Source organism: Pan paniscus, chromosome 15 (assembly GCF_029289425.2).
Source record: "Pan paniscus chromosome 15, NHGRI_mPanPan1-v2.0_pri, whole genome shotgun sequence".
Taxonomy (NCBI): domain Eukaryota; kingdom Metazoa; phylum Chordata; class Mammalia; order Primates; family Hominidae; genus Pan; species Pan paniscus.
The window spans coordinates 105,996,123-106,008,709 of NC_073264.2; positions in this window are offsets into that span (position 1 = coordinate 105,996,123).

Consider the following 12,587-nt stretch of genomic DNA (forward strand, 5'->3'; position numbering starts at 1 on the left):
AAAATACAAAAATTAGTCGGGCGTGGTGGCGTGCACCTGTAATCCCAGCTACTCGGGAGGCTGAGGCAGAAAAATCGCTTGAACCTGGGAGCTGGAGGTTGCAGTGAGCTGGGATCATGCCACAGCACTCCAGCCTGAATGACAGAGCGAGACAGTGTCTTGAAAACAACAAAAACACAAAACAAAACACACCAAGGCCAGTCGTGGTGGCTCATGCCTATAATCCCAACACTTTGGGAGGCCCAGGTGTGAGGACTGCTTGAGCCCAGGAGTTCAAGACCAGCCTGGCCAACATAGTGAGACCCTGTCTCCACAAAAAGTAAAAAATTAGCTGGGTGTGGTGGTGCATACCGATGGTCCCAGCTACTCGGGAGGCTGAAGTGGGAAGACTGCTTGAGCCTGGGGGATCAAGGCTACAGCGAGCCATGATTGTGCCACTGCACTCCAGCCTGGGTAACAAAGAGAGACCTTGTCACAAAACAAAAGACAAACAAAAAAGTACCACAACAAGATACCACTACACGCCAGCTCTGAAGACTGACAACACCAAGCACTGTTAACATGTTAACACGCACCTGCCACTTGACCTGAAGATTCTACCCCCAGGTGTCATCCAGAAAAGAAGTGAAAGGTGTAACCACAAAGGATGTGTCCTCTGATGCTCATAGGAGCTTTCCCCAACCCCTGTGCCCACCCACAGGAGAACAGATAGACCAACTGCAGAATATTCACACAACAGGATCTTATGCGTGGATGAAAGAGAGGAGCTGGCGGTGCACCCGATGTTGATGAAGCTCCCTGAGCTGATGGAGAGAAGCCTGCTGCAAGATTGCCCACTGGTGAGTCCTCACAGAGGCAGAACTCATCCACGGCAGAAAAAGAGGGGACCAGCAGCTGCCTCAGGGCAAGATCATGAGCAGGGACTGGGAGGGAGGGACACAAAGGAACTTCTAGGGTGATGGATACGCTTAGATTTTTATTGAGCGGGGGGGGGGGTGGGGGGGGCGGCTACACAGGTGCAGCCATTTTCAGAATTTACAGTTAAGATTCGTGCATTTTGGCCAGGCGTGGCCATGCCTGTAATCCCAGCACTTTGGGAGGCCGAGGTGAGCAGATCACCTGAGGTCAGGAGTTTGAGATCAGGCTGGCCAAAATGGCGAAACCCTGCCTCTACTGAAAATACAAAAATTAGCTGGGCATGTGCCTATAATCCCACCTACTCGGGAGGTTGAGGCAGGAGAATCGCCTGAACCTGGGAGGTGGAGATTGCAGTGAGCCGAGATCGTGCCATTGCACTCCAGCCTGGGTGACACAGTGACACTCCATCTCAAAAAAAAAGAAAAAAGAGGCCGGGCACAGTGGCTCACACCTGTAACTCCAGCACTTTGAGAGGCCGAGGCGGGAGGATCACGAGGTCAGGAGTACAAGACCAGCCTGACCAAGAAGGTGAAACTCCGTCTCTACTAAAAATACAAAAATTAGTAGGCTGGACGCGGTGGCTCACGCCTGTAATCCCAGCACTTTGAGAGGCTGAAGTGGGCGGATCACGAGGTCAGGAGATCGAGACCATCCTGGTTAACATGTGAAACCCCGTCTCTACTAAAAATACAAAAAAATTAGCCAGGCGTGGTGGCGGGCGCCTGTAGTCCCAGCTACTTAGGAGGCTGAGGCAGGAGAATGGCATGAACCCGGGAGGTGGAGCTTGCAGTGAGCTGAGATCGCGCCACTGCACTCCAGCCTGGGCGACAGAGTGAGACTCCGTCTCAAAAACAAAAACAAAAACAAAACAAAAAAACAAGCAACAAAAAACTTTCCTTAATAAAATGTTTATAAGAAAAAATATAGATACCATTCGGTATCAGACTGGCAAAGATAAACACTTTGTGTCTTAGTTCATGGTGCTGTTACAAAATACCAGACTGGGTGGCTTAAACAACAGAAATGTGTCTCCTAGTTCGGAAGGATGGCATGTCCAAGATAGGGGTGCCAGCAGCTTTGGTGTCTGGTGGGGACAGCCCTCTTGTTGTGCCCTCACATTGCAAAGAGAGCAAGCTCCAGTCTCCTCCTTTTCCCGTAAGAACATCAGTGCCTCCACCCTCATGACCTCACCTGAACCCAACGACCTCCCAAAGGTCCCGTCTCCAAATATCATCACATTGGATAGTGAGATTTCCTGTGAATTTTGGGGGGACGTGAACATGCAGTCCATAACTTTGAAACATACATTACTGGGGCAGCTATGGGACAACAGCACCCTCTACTACATTACTGGTAAGGTATAAATGGGCACACACCTAATTCAGATGGCAATTTGATCACTGCTGTCCACATTATAATTACATAAGTGTTTTGACCCAGCAGTTCTGGAAATTCTATCCCATAAACTTGCACATAAGCAATACGACCTCGGTATAAGGGTATTTGTTGGAGTATTGTTCAGTACAGCAAAGCACTGGAAAAGGCTCAATGTCTATGGGCAGGGGGCCAGCTAATAAATCATGGTCCATCCATTGAGCAGAATACTATAGTCACAAAAACGAAGGCACTCTTTTGCAGCCTTTGGGAGGTCATTAGGTTTAGACGGGGTCCTGAGTATAAAAGAGTGTGAAGAATAGGGAGTAGGATTGTACCCTGTCCTCCCGTGGTGTAAAGAGAAGGGAAACTGGATGCACATGAGCACAGTATGCGTTTTCACATGTATGAAATACTTCTGGACAGATCAAAAGAGGTTTGGTTGCCTGTGGGGAGGGAACTTGGTGGCTGGAAAACGAGAGAGGGTAACTTTTAAACTTTCGAACCATGTTACCAATCACTAATTATCAATTCAATGGATTAGATTAAAATAAAATTCAAAACTGCTTCCTTTATCCCTTACCTCCTTCCACTTTTCTGCCCTTTCCAGTAAGCGTTCTCACATGACTGGCCACTTCAGTGTACTTTCTCTTTCCTTTTTTCCTAAGTATTGTTTTAATCTTTATCCTTTGTCATTAAAAAAATAGACATTGAGACTCCCTGTGGCCTGTGTTCCCTGCCTACCCTGTACCTCCATCCCCACTCCATTTCCCTGCCTTCAAGGAACCACTATTAGTTTCTTGTGTATTCTCCAGTGTTTCTTTTCGCAACTATAAGCAAATATTTTCCCCCATTACCACCCAAAAGGCAGCATACCATGTATGTTGTTCTGCACCTTGCTTTTTTCACTTAAAAGTAGATTGTAGGCCAGATGCGATGGCTCACACCTGTAATCCCAGCACTTTGGGAGGCCAAGGCAGGCAGATCACCTGAGGTCAGGAGTTCGAGACCAGACTGGCCAACATGGCAAAATCCCGTCTCTACTAAAAAATAGAAAAATTAGCCGGGCATGGTGGCAGCGCCTGTAGTCCCAGCTACTCGGGAGGCGGAGGCAGGATAATCGCTTGAAGCTGGGAGGTGGAGGTTGCAGTGAGCCGAGATCACGCCGTTGGACTCCAGCCTGGGCAACAGAGTGAGACTCCGTCAAAAAAAAAAAAAAAGAGAGATTGTAGACATCTTTCCATGTCATATAGGAACTTTTTTTTTTTTTTTGAGGTGGAGTCACTCTGTCGCCCAGGCTGGAGTGCAGTGGCACCGTATCGGCTCACTGCAACCTCGTTTCCTGGGTTCAAGCAATTCTCTTGCCTCAGCCTCCTGAGTAGCTGGGATTACAGGCGCCCAACGCCACACCGGCTAATTTTTATATTTTTAGTAGAAACGGGGTTTCACCATGTTGGTCAGGCTGGTCTCGAACTCCTGACCTCAGGTGATCCACCCGCCTCGGCCTCCCAAAGTGCTGGAATTACAGGCGTGAGCCACCGCGCCCTGCCAAGCAACGTCACTTGTTACCCCTGCTGACTTGGGAGCAAATGTCACATATAAATTCCCCCACGTGCGGAGGTGTTTCCCTTCCCTTGCTGTGTCTGCATTCGTCAGCAGCCACGCTAAGCGGCTGGACCAAATGGAGCATCATAACGTGTTATTTTATTTTATGATTTTATTTTATGTTTTTTGAGACAGAGTCTCGCTCCTCCCGTCCACCTGCCGGCGCTCCTGGGGCTTCGGGCCACGGCTGTCTCCTCCGGGAGCGGCGGCGCTGTGGGAAGCCTGGTCCTCTCCCTCAGCGGTCACAGCCATCGCTCGCGTACGCCCCCGGACTGACGCCTCCCGCCGGGAGCCCTCTTCGAATCCCGCCTGCGCAACTCCCACGCCACAGCCCTGGGCCATCCCTGCTCCCGCGCAGCCCGGGCCGCCTGCCTCCTACCTCGCCTCCCCAAGGCCCCAGCGCGCCGGGGCTTCCCTGTCCCGGGCGCCTGCTCGTGGCGGCGGGCGGGCTCCTTGTGCGGCTCTTCAGGGCCGGCGCCGGCTCCTGGGCCTCCCCTCCTTCCCATCGCGGCCTGCTCCTCCCACCCGCCTTCTCCGAGCTGATGCCAAGGCCGGACGGACGCGACAAAGGCCTGCTGCCGAACGTGACCTGTCCGCAGAGTAGACAGACGCGCCCCCTGACCGCCAGACTGAGGAGACCCGGAGGGCGGGAGCGGATGGGCGCGCCTGCGCACCCCCTCCCGGCGCTCGCCAGTCACGTGGGGCCGCGAGTGGCGCCGCTGCCGGAAGCGCCCCCCAAGGAAACGCAAGCAGTGGCGGAGCGGGGTTCCGCCTGGGCCGGGCTCTAGCGCCGGCGCTGCGCGGGAGTCATCGCGTGCCGACTTCCGTGTTGTCGCTCTCCCCTCCCAAAAGCGTGGCCGCGAGGACGGGCGCTGCCAGCGATTTCCTCGGCTTTGTGTCGCGGGGCTGTCCGCTGCGCGTTACTTGGTGCGATACGCGCATTCGGCGGTGATCCCGAGCCCCACGCGAACCTCCCTGTGTCCTTGCTAGTGCCTGGCGCCGTCACTGACGCTGAGGCGTGAACACGGAGTCGGCCCAGAGGGGCTGTTCTCCCGGACGCCGAGGCCACCCCACGCGGCCGCAGGGCCGGGCAGAGGGGAACTGCAGGGAGGCGCGGGCCGCATCCCTCCCGGAGGTCTGCGAGCTTCTTCAGGCCTCACACCCCCTTTTGAGCCCCGCTGCTGCCCTGTGGCGCTGCTTCTCCATCCCTGCGGGTGACCATCGACGCGTTCCCCTTGCTCGCTTCTTGGTTACGGGCCAGGGGATACTCCTGCCCGACCCTCGGCATTGCCCAAGGGAGTTTGCACTTCCCACTGTGCTCTGCCAAGCCTCTGTGGAGAGGAGCCCTCCACCTGCCTGACCGGGCCCAGCTTTGGGGAAGACCTTCTTGGTTTTGTCTGCTGGCTGGACTGACCCTGGCCCTCAGCCCAGGTGAGGCGACCAGCGGCATGATGCCCGGGTGGAACATGGATTTCTCTCCAGGGTGGCAGAAGAATGGTTTAGAAGCAGCAGTGGGATGAGGGAGAATCCCGACCCCGTCTCAAAAGGTGAAGATACGTCAGGTCTGGGGGAAAAATATCCCTACTCTAGAGGGCTAAGAGAGCTTGGTTTGGTGCAAATCTGAGAATCCCTCAACACTTTAATTTCTTTAATCCTGCTAACAGTTAACAACTTCCTACAGGCTGACACCTCAGGAATAAGCTCCTTCACCTGCGTTCCCTCTGTTTCCTCTATTCTTTCCTCCAATCCTTAATTTTTTTTTTTTTTTAGATGGAGTCTCACTCTTGCCCAGGCTGGAGTGCAGTGGCATGATCCCGGCTCACTGCAACCTCCACCTCTCGGGTTCAAGCAATTCTGCATCAGCCTCTCGAGTAGCTGGGATTACAGGCGCCTGCCACCACACCCGGCTAATTTTTGTAATTTTAGTAGAGACACGGTTTCACCATGTTGGCCAGGCTGGTCTTGAACTACTAACCTCAAGTGATTCACCCACCTCAGCCTCCCAAAGTGCTGGGATCAGAGGCTTTTTTTTCCTTTTGAGATGGAGTTTCACTCTGTTGCCCAGGCTGGAGTGCAGTGGCGTGATCTCGGCTCACTGCAATCTCCGCCTCCTGGGTTCCAGTGATTCTCATGTCTCAGCTTCCCAAGTACAAGTAGTACTTCCCAAGTAACTACAAGTGCCACTTGTATTTTTAGTAGAGATGGAATTTTGCCATGTTGGCCAAACTGGTCTGGAACTCCTGGCCTCAAGTGATCCGCCCGCCTTGGCCTCCCAAAGGGGATTACAGGCATGAGCTACCACACCAGCCTCCTCCAATCCTTTCTAAAAAGCAGGTTTAACCATGTCACTCATTTGCTTAAAATCTAGGCCAGGTGTGGTGGCTCACATGTATAATCCCAGCACTTTGGGAGGCTGAGGCAGGAGGATTGCTTGAGCTCAGGAGTTGGAGACCAGCCAGGGTGGGCAACATTGTGAGCCCCCATCTCCAAAAAATAAATAAATAAAAACTTTGTTAACTATAGGATGGATGGATACGTAGATGGATAATGTATCAGAAGCACTTCTGCCTTCACAGCAGAAACTCCAAGTGTGGTGATTGGAACCAATAGGGATTTATTTTTCTCCCATAACAGGAATCCTGGAGGTAGATGTGACTGGCATTACTTCAGCAGCCCAGTGCTGTAAGGGCCAGCAATTGCAGGGACAGGCTTTGCAATTCTGTGACTTTCCCTCATGGTCACAAAAGGATTGCCACAGCTCCAGACATCACACCATGTTCTGGCTGTAAGAATGGGGAAATGGTAGTTACAGAGATGTTTATCTCTTTATTATGAAAGCAAAATTCTCAGAGGCTCCCCAGTAGGCTTCTATGTACATCGTACATGGCTGAGCAGTGCCATGATCTGTCAGTCTGTCGCCTGCATGCTGGAGAAGGAAGACAGCCATGGTGTCATTAGTCTGAGTCCAAGGCCCGAGGGCAGGAGAAGATGGCCATCCCAGCTCAAACAGAAGCAAATTCTTCTTCCACCTTTTTGTCCTTTTCAGGCCCTCAGATTGGACGGTGCTCACCCACACTGGTGAGGGTGGGTCTTCTTTACTCAGTTTACTATACTAATTCAAGTGCCAACTTCTTCCAGAAACACCCTCACAGACATACCCAGAAATCACATTTACCCGCTATCTGGGCACCCCCTTGCCCAGTCAAGTTGACATAAAATTAACCATCCACCATGTGACAACTGAGGCAGAGCTCGAAGTGCTGCAGCTTCAAGCTGAGGAAAGCAGGACTGTGGCCCCACACCAGATGCTGCTAGGAGAGCAGCGAGGGAGGGGCCTCCTCTCAGCCTTCAGAGGAAGCGCAGCCCTGTGGCACCTTGCCATCCGGCCTCCAGAGCTGTGTGAATGCATTTCTGCCATTTGTAGCATGCAATTTGTGGTCCTTTGTTACGGCAGTGGAACCCCAGCGCAGCCCCCAACCACAGTGTCTGGGCAAGTGGGAGGGAGGGGGCAGACAAGCAACCAGATCCCACAGTTGGGTTTTGCTTAGTGATTCCAAAGAGAGACCCAACCAAGGGCCCAGGCTTCTACCCCTGGGCTTTCAAGGAAGTGACAGAAGCTACACAGCTTGGCCAGGCACGGTGGCTCACGCCTATAATCCCAGCACTTTGGGAGGCCAAGGCAGATGTTTGAGACCAGCCTGGCCAACGTGGTGAAACCCCATCTCAGCCAAAAATGCAAAAATCAGCCGGGTGTGGTGGCACATGCCTGTGATCCCAGCTACTCAGGAGGCTGAGGCAGGAGAATCACTTGAACCGGAGGCAGAGGTTACAGTGAGCCAAGATTGCACCCCTGTATTCCAGCCCAGGTGACTGAGCAAGAGTCCTATAAGCTACACAGCTCTGGCAGCCTCATGTCATACCCTCTCCTGTCCTACCTACAGGAGGGGAGGGAATTCAGAGCCCATATCCTGACAGGCAAAATGCAGTGATTCCCACCCCTGTCACCCCTGAAGCAGCGAGGGTGTGCATTTGAAATGCTTGCAGGTGAGGACTCTGGCATCTCACCCCCCAGCTGGGAGCCGGCCAAGCTATATTCCCTGCAGACAGTCCTGCTGTCTCCCTGGGAGCAGAGTGATCCTTGGGGCTGGGCTTATTGTCCCCAAAGGTGGGCTGTCCAGATGAACGTGGAGACAATGCCCACCACCTTGGGTATTTCCGAATGTGGGAGCCCATGAGAGCAGCAGGCACCAAACTAGTAAGGAGGCAGGCAGGGTGGCAGGCCTGGGGCGAGAACGCGCTGGGTGGGGCCTGCAGAAACTGGAGCTCTCTCCTTCGAACTCATTTAGAGGTGCAGGCAGGGGTCAGGGAGTAGACCAGGGGCCGAGGTGCCCGGAGACCAGCCATGTAGGGCCGTGAGGCTGGTGAGGTTTGAGAGTCAGGGACCCTTACCTTCACGCCCTTTCTCAGGGCCCTGGGAGGGACCCCAGAAATGTACTTGCAGAGCCATGTGACAAATAATTTACATACCTTAAATAAATACACATATCTCTACATCTCTCTCCACACCATCTGTCCATCTATCTACAGTCTGCCAGGGCTGCCAAAACAAAATACTACAGCCTGGGCAGCTTAAACAATGGATTTTTTTCTTTTTGAGGCAAGGTCTTACTCTGTTGCCCAGGCTGGAATGCAGGGGTGCGATCTCGGCTCACTGTAACCTCTGTCTCCTGGGTTCAAGTGATTCTCCCACCTCACCCTCCCCAGTAGCTGGGACTACAGGTGCCCACCACCATGCTCAGCTAGTTTTTGTATTTTTGGTAGAGACCCAAAATACAAAAATACAATTTTTTTTCACTGTGTTGGCAAGGCTGGTCTTGAACTCCTGACCTCAAGTGATCCACCTGCCTCGGCCTCCCAAAGTGCTGGGATTACAGGCTTGAGCCACCATGGCTGGCCGACAATGGAACTTTATTTCTCACAGTTCTGGCGGCCAGAAGTCTGAAAAGGGGTGTCAACAGGCTTGGGTTCTCCAGAGGCCCCCTCCTTGGCTTGTAGACGCTGCCTTCTCCCTGTGTCTTCACGTGGTCTTCCCTGTGTGTGTCCTGATCTCTTATGAGGGCATCCGTCAGATGGGATTAGGGACCTCACACTCTAGTGACCTTATTTAAAGACTCCATCTCGAAATACAGTCACATTTTGAGGGATAGGGGTTAGGACTTCAACATATGACTTGGTGGGGGCAGGGACACAATTTAGCCAAAAGTAAACAAAGAAAACATATTTCTATATTAAAATATACATTGTGTGTGTGTGTGTGTGTGTGTGTGTGTGTGTGTGTGTGTGTGTATCCTTGTACCTTAAAGAGGAGCTTAAAGAATGTGCCTGTTGGGCCCTGCAAACCTTCATGTGCCTCTGCCTGGATCCCAGCAGAGCCAGCACCCCGTGGGCGCTGCGGGGCACGTTTGGCTGCAGAGGCAGCACCTCAGCAGGGAGGGGTGGCGAGCAAGGCCCTAGCCGCCTCCTGCCTTTCAGTCTCCTGCCAGCAGCTCCCACTGGCGGCTTCCTGCAGGAACTGGCGGGAAGGGGGTGATGTCCCAGGCAGAGCACAGCGGCCGACGGAGGTTCACGGCACAGCCCATGTTTGCACTCTGCATCCTGTCCTCGGTGACTGTCCTTCACTAAGAGAAAGAATTTCTCACCCCAAACAGGGAAGAAACCACAGCGGCACTTCCCACAGAAATCGGAACTGTGTTGTGAGCCACTAGTAATCCCTCCTTAGAGGTGGCAGGGAAGAAGAGGATCAAAGGAAATGGTAAATTAACCTGCAATACGCTGCGTCCGGGAATAGAAGCTCCCGCTGCGGCTGGCCCACTCCTCATCCCTGCACCACGGAGGCTCTCCCGGAGGCATGTCACAACCCCAGCCTGACGACCAAGCTCTGTCCACTGCCCACCACCAACAGCCACCACTTGAGCCTAGACGTGTGCACGCAGCGGCGGCGTCCACCCGGGAGGCAGACCCCAGGAAGAGGCCTGCCGTCTGGGAAGCAGGCTCAGGCCTGTGTGGGCAGCAACCTAGACGGAAGGGGCTAGGTGCTGAGGGGCCATGTCCCTTGAGCTGGAGGAGGCCACAGCGAGGAACTCTGCAGCATGGACGTCAGGACAGAACTCCTGGGTCGGGGCATTGCTGGCCTGCAACGCAGGAGCGGGTCGGGGGCCCGCACTGGTGAGTACAGTTCCTGCATTCGTGTGCTAGGGCCACTGTAAGGAGGTGCCACCAACGGGGCGTGAACAGCAGCAGCGTGTGGTCCCACAGTTCTGGAGGCTCCAGCTGTCCACAGGGCTGGTTGGGTCTGAGGCAGTGGTGGGGAACCTGGCCTCTCCTCCACTCTCTGGGGGTTTGCTGGCCGTCTTTGCTGTTCCTTGGCTGGTGGAGGCAGCGCCCCAATCTCTGCCCGAATCTTCACATGGCGTTCTCCCTGCGAGCTGTGTCCAAATTTCCCGTCTTTATAAGGACACAGTCACACAGGATCAGGGGCCCACACTCCCGGGATGACTCATCCTAACTTGATGAATCACATCTGCGAAGACCCTATTTCCAAACAAGGTCACATTCCGAGGCCCTGGGGGTTAGGCCTTCGACATATGAATTCGAGGGGACACAATTCGACCCGTAACAGCTTCTGTCTCCCCACACATCCGATGTGCTTCTCCCTCTGCCACGCTTAGGCTGGGGTCTCTACCAGGCACCTCGACCCGAGTCCTCACTCAGGCCGGCTCTGAGCCTCACAGCTCTGTCTGTGGGAGCTGCCCTAGTTTTCCACGGACCTTTATTAGGTGACGTGGGAATATCGAGCAGTGCCCCAGAATCCCTGGGTTTTGACACAGTGCTTCCTCCTCACCTGAGGCAGCATTCCCACCTTCCTGCAGGGATCTCTCCGAAGAGATTCCTCTGCAGAGATCTCTGGCCCGCGGAGCTCCCTTCTCCAGCGGTCAGCTCGGCAGCGAGCGGCCCCACATGGCCAGAGGGCATCTCTGCTCCTGTGTTTGGGAAGCAGATCCACATTCCCCAGAGGACCGGGAGCCAGGACTGCCACTCCTGCGACCCCACCTTACCAGAGTGGGAAAGAAAAATCCCTCCATAGCCGATTAGCTGTCACGGCCACTCTGTGTAAGGACTGCAGAGGCGTGGCAAGGCCGTGACTGGCGTCCGTCCACAGAAGCCCTCTCACAGGCATGGCCACCTCCAGTTCCGCATTCTGGTGGTGGGGAATCGGCCTCCTAGGTCGGTCCCAGGTTAGAAGCCTGTTCTGCCCCCCACAGGCCCGCATCTCAGTGTTAAGGGGTGCAGTCTCCCCGCTACGACCATTCCACCAGTCTGTTAGGCCTCCTGCTTCTAGGTGAAGGGCGTGGAGTGAGACCAGTGGAACTGATGGACACAAGCTTATCGCCACACTGGTTTTCCTCTGAAACAAGGCCCTGGATTACAAGTGTCATTTGTGGAATCCCAAGGCAGCGAAGGAGGCCAAGGATGGCATGCTGGCGGGAGGAGCCTGCGAGGACCCGTCCCTTTGAGGATCCATCCCTGCAAGGACTGGCTCTCGACAAAAGGCATGCCGTGTGCTCTGCCTGCTTCCTGGAGGCTGGCTGCCCTCCCCACAGGGGGTGGTGCCAGATCAGGGCTCAGACACCATCCTCGCTGTTGGAAAGATGGGCGCCCAGCTGTCCATGCTGCTGGAAGGGTCTGGTGGGGGTGAATAGGCTACGGAGCCTGTGTGGCCACCATGCCTGTGGCCTCAGCCACTTTGTGCAAAGGACTGCAGAGGCGTGGCAAGGCCATGACGTGTCTGTCCACCGAAGGCCTCCCTGGTTTTGAGCCCCTCCTCTGCAGGGAATGCTTCCAGCATTTTCGTGGATTACAAATGTCTTAGCCCCTGCCCTTTCAAGCAGTTCCTTAGCTCCCCTCTCCAGTCCACAGAGCCATCTCCTGCCTGTGAGTTAGGCCTAATCAACGTAAATCTGTCCTCCAGGCCCTCCCTTCCCTCCAGGTGAGGTGCGCAACCAGAGGTGCTGCTGGACGTTTGACAATACAAAAGGCCAGGCGTGGTGGCTCATGCCTGTAATCCCAGCACTTTGTGAGGCCGAGGTGGGTGGATCCCAAGGTCAGGAGTTCAAGACCAGCCTGGCCAAGATGGTAAAACCCTGTGTCTACTAAAAATACAAAAATTAGCCAGGCGTGGTGACGGGCACCTGTAATCCCAGCTACTCAGGAGGCTGAGGCAGGAGAATCGCTTGAACCTGGGAGGTGGAAGTTTCAGTGAGCCGAGGTGGTGCCAGTGCACCCCAGCCTGGGTGACAGAGCGAGACTCCTGTCTCAAAAAAAAAAAAAAAAAAAAAAAGAAGAAGAAGAAGAATACAAAAATTAGCTGGGCATGGGGGCATGTGCCTGTAGTCCCAACTATTCACTGGGAGGTTGTATTAGTCCATTTTCATGCTGCTGATAAAGACGTATGTGAGACTGGGCAATTTACTAAAGAAAGAGGTTTATTGGACTTAGGGAGGCCTCACAATCATGGCAGAAGGGGGAATGGCACATCTCATATGGCGACAGACAAGAGAGAGAAGGAGCTTATGCAGGGAAATTCCTCCTTATAAAACCATCAGATCTCATGAGACTTATTCAGAAACACG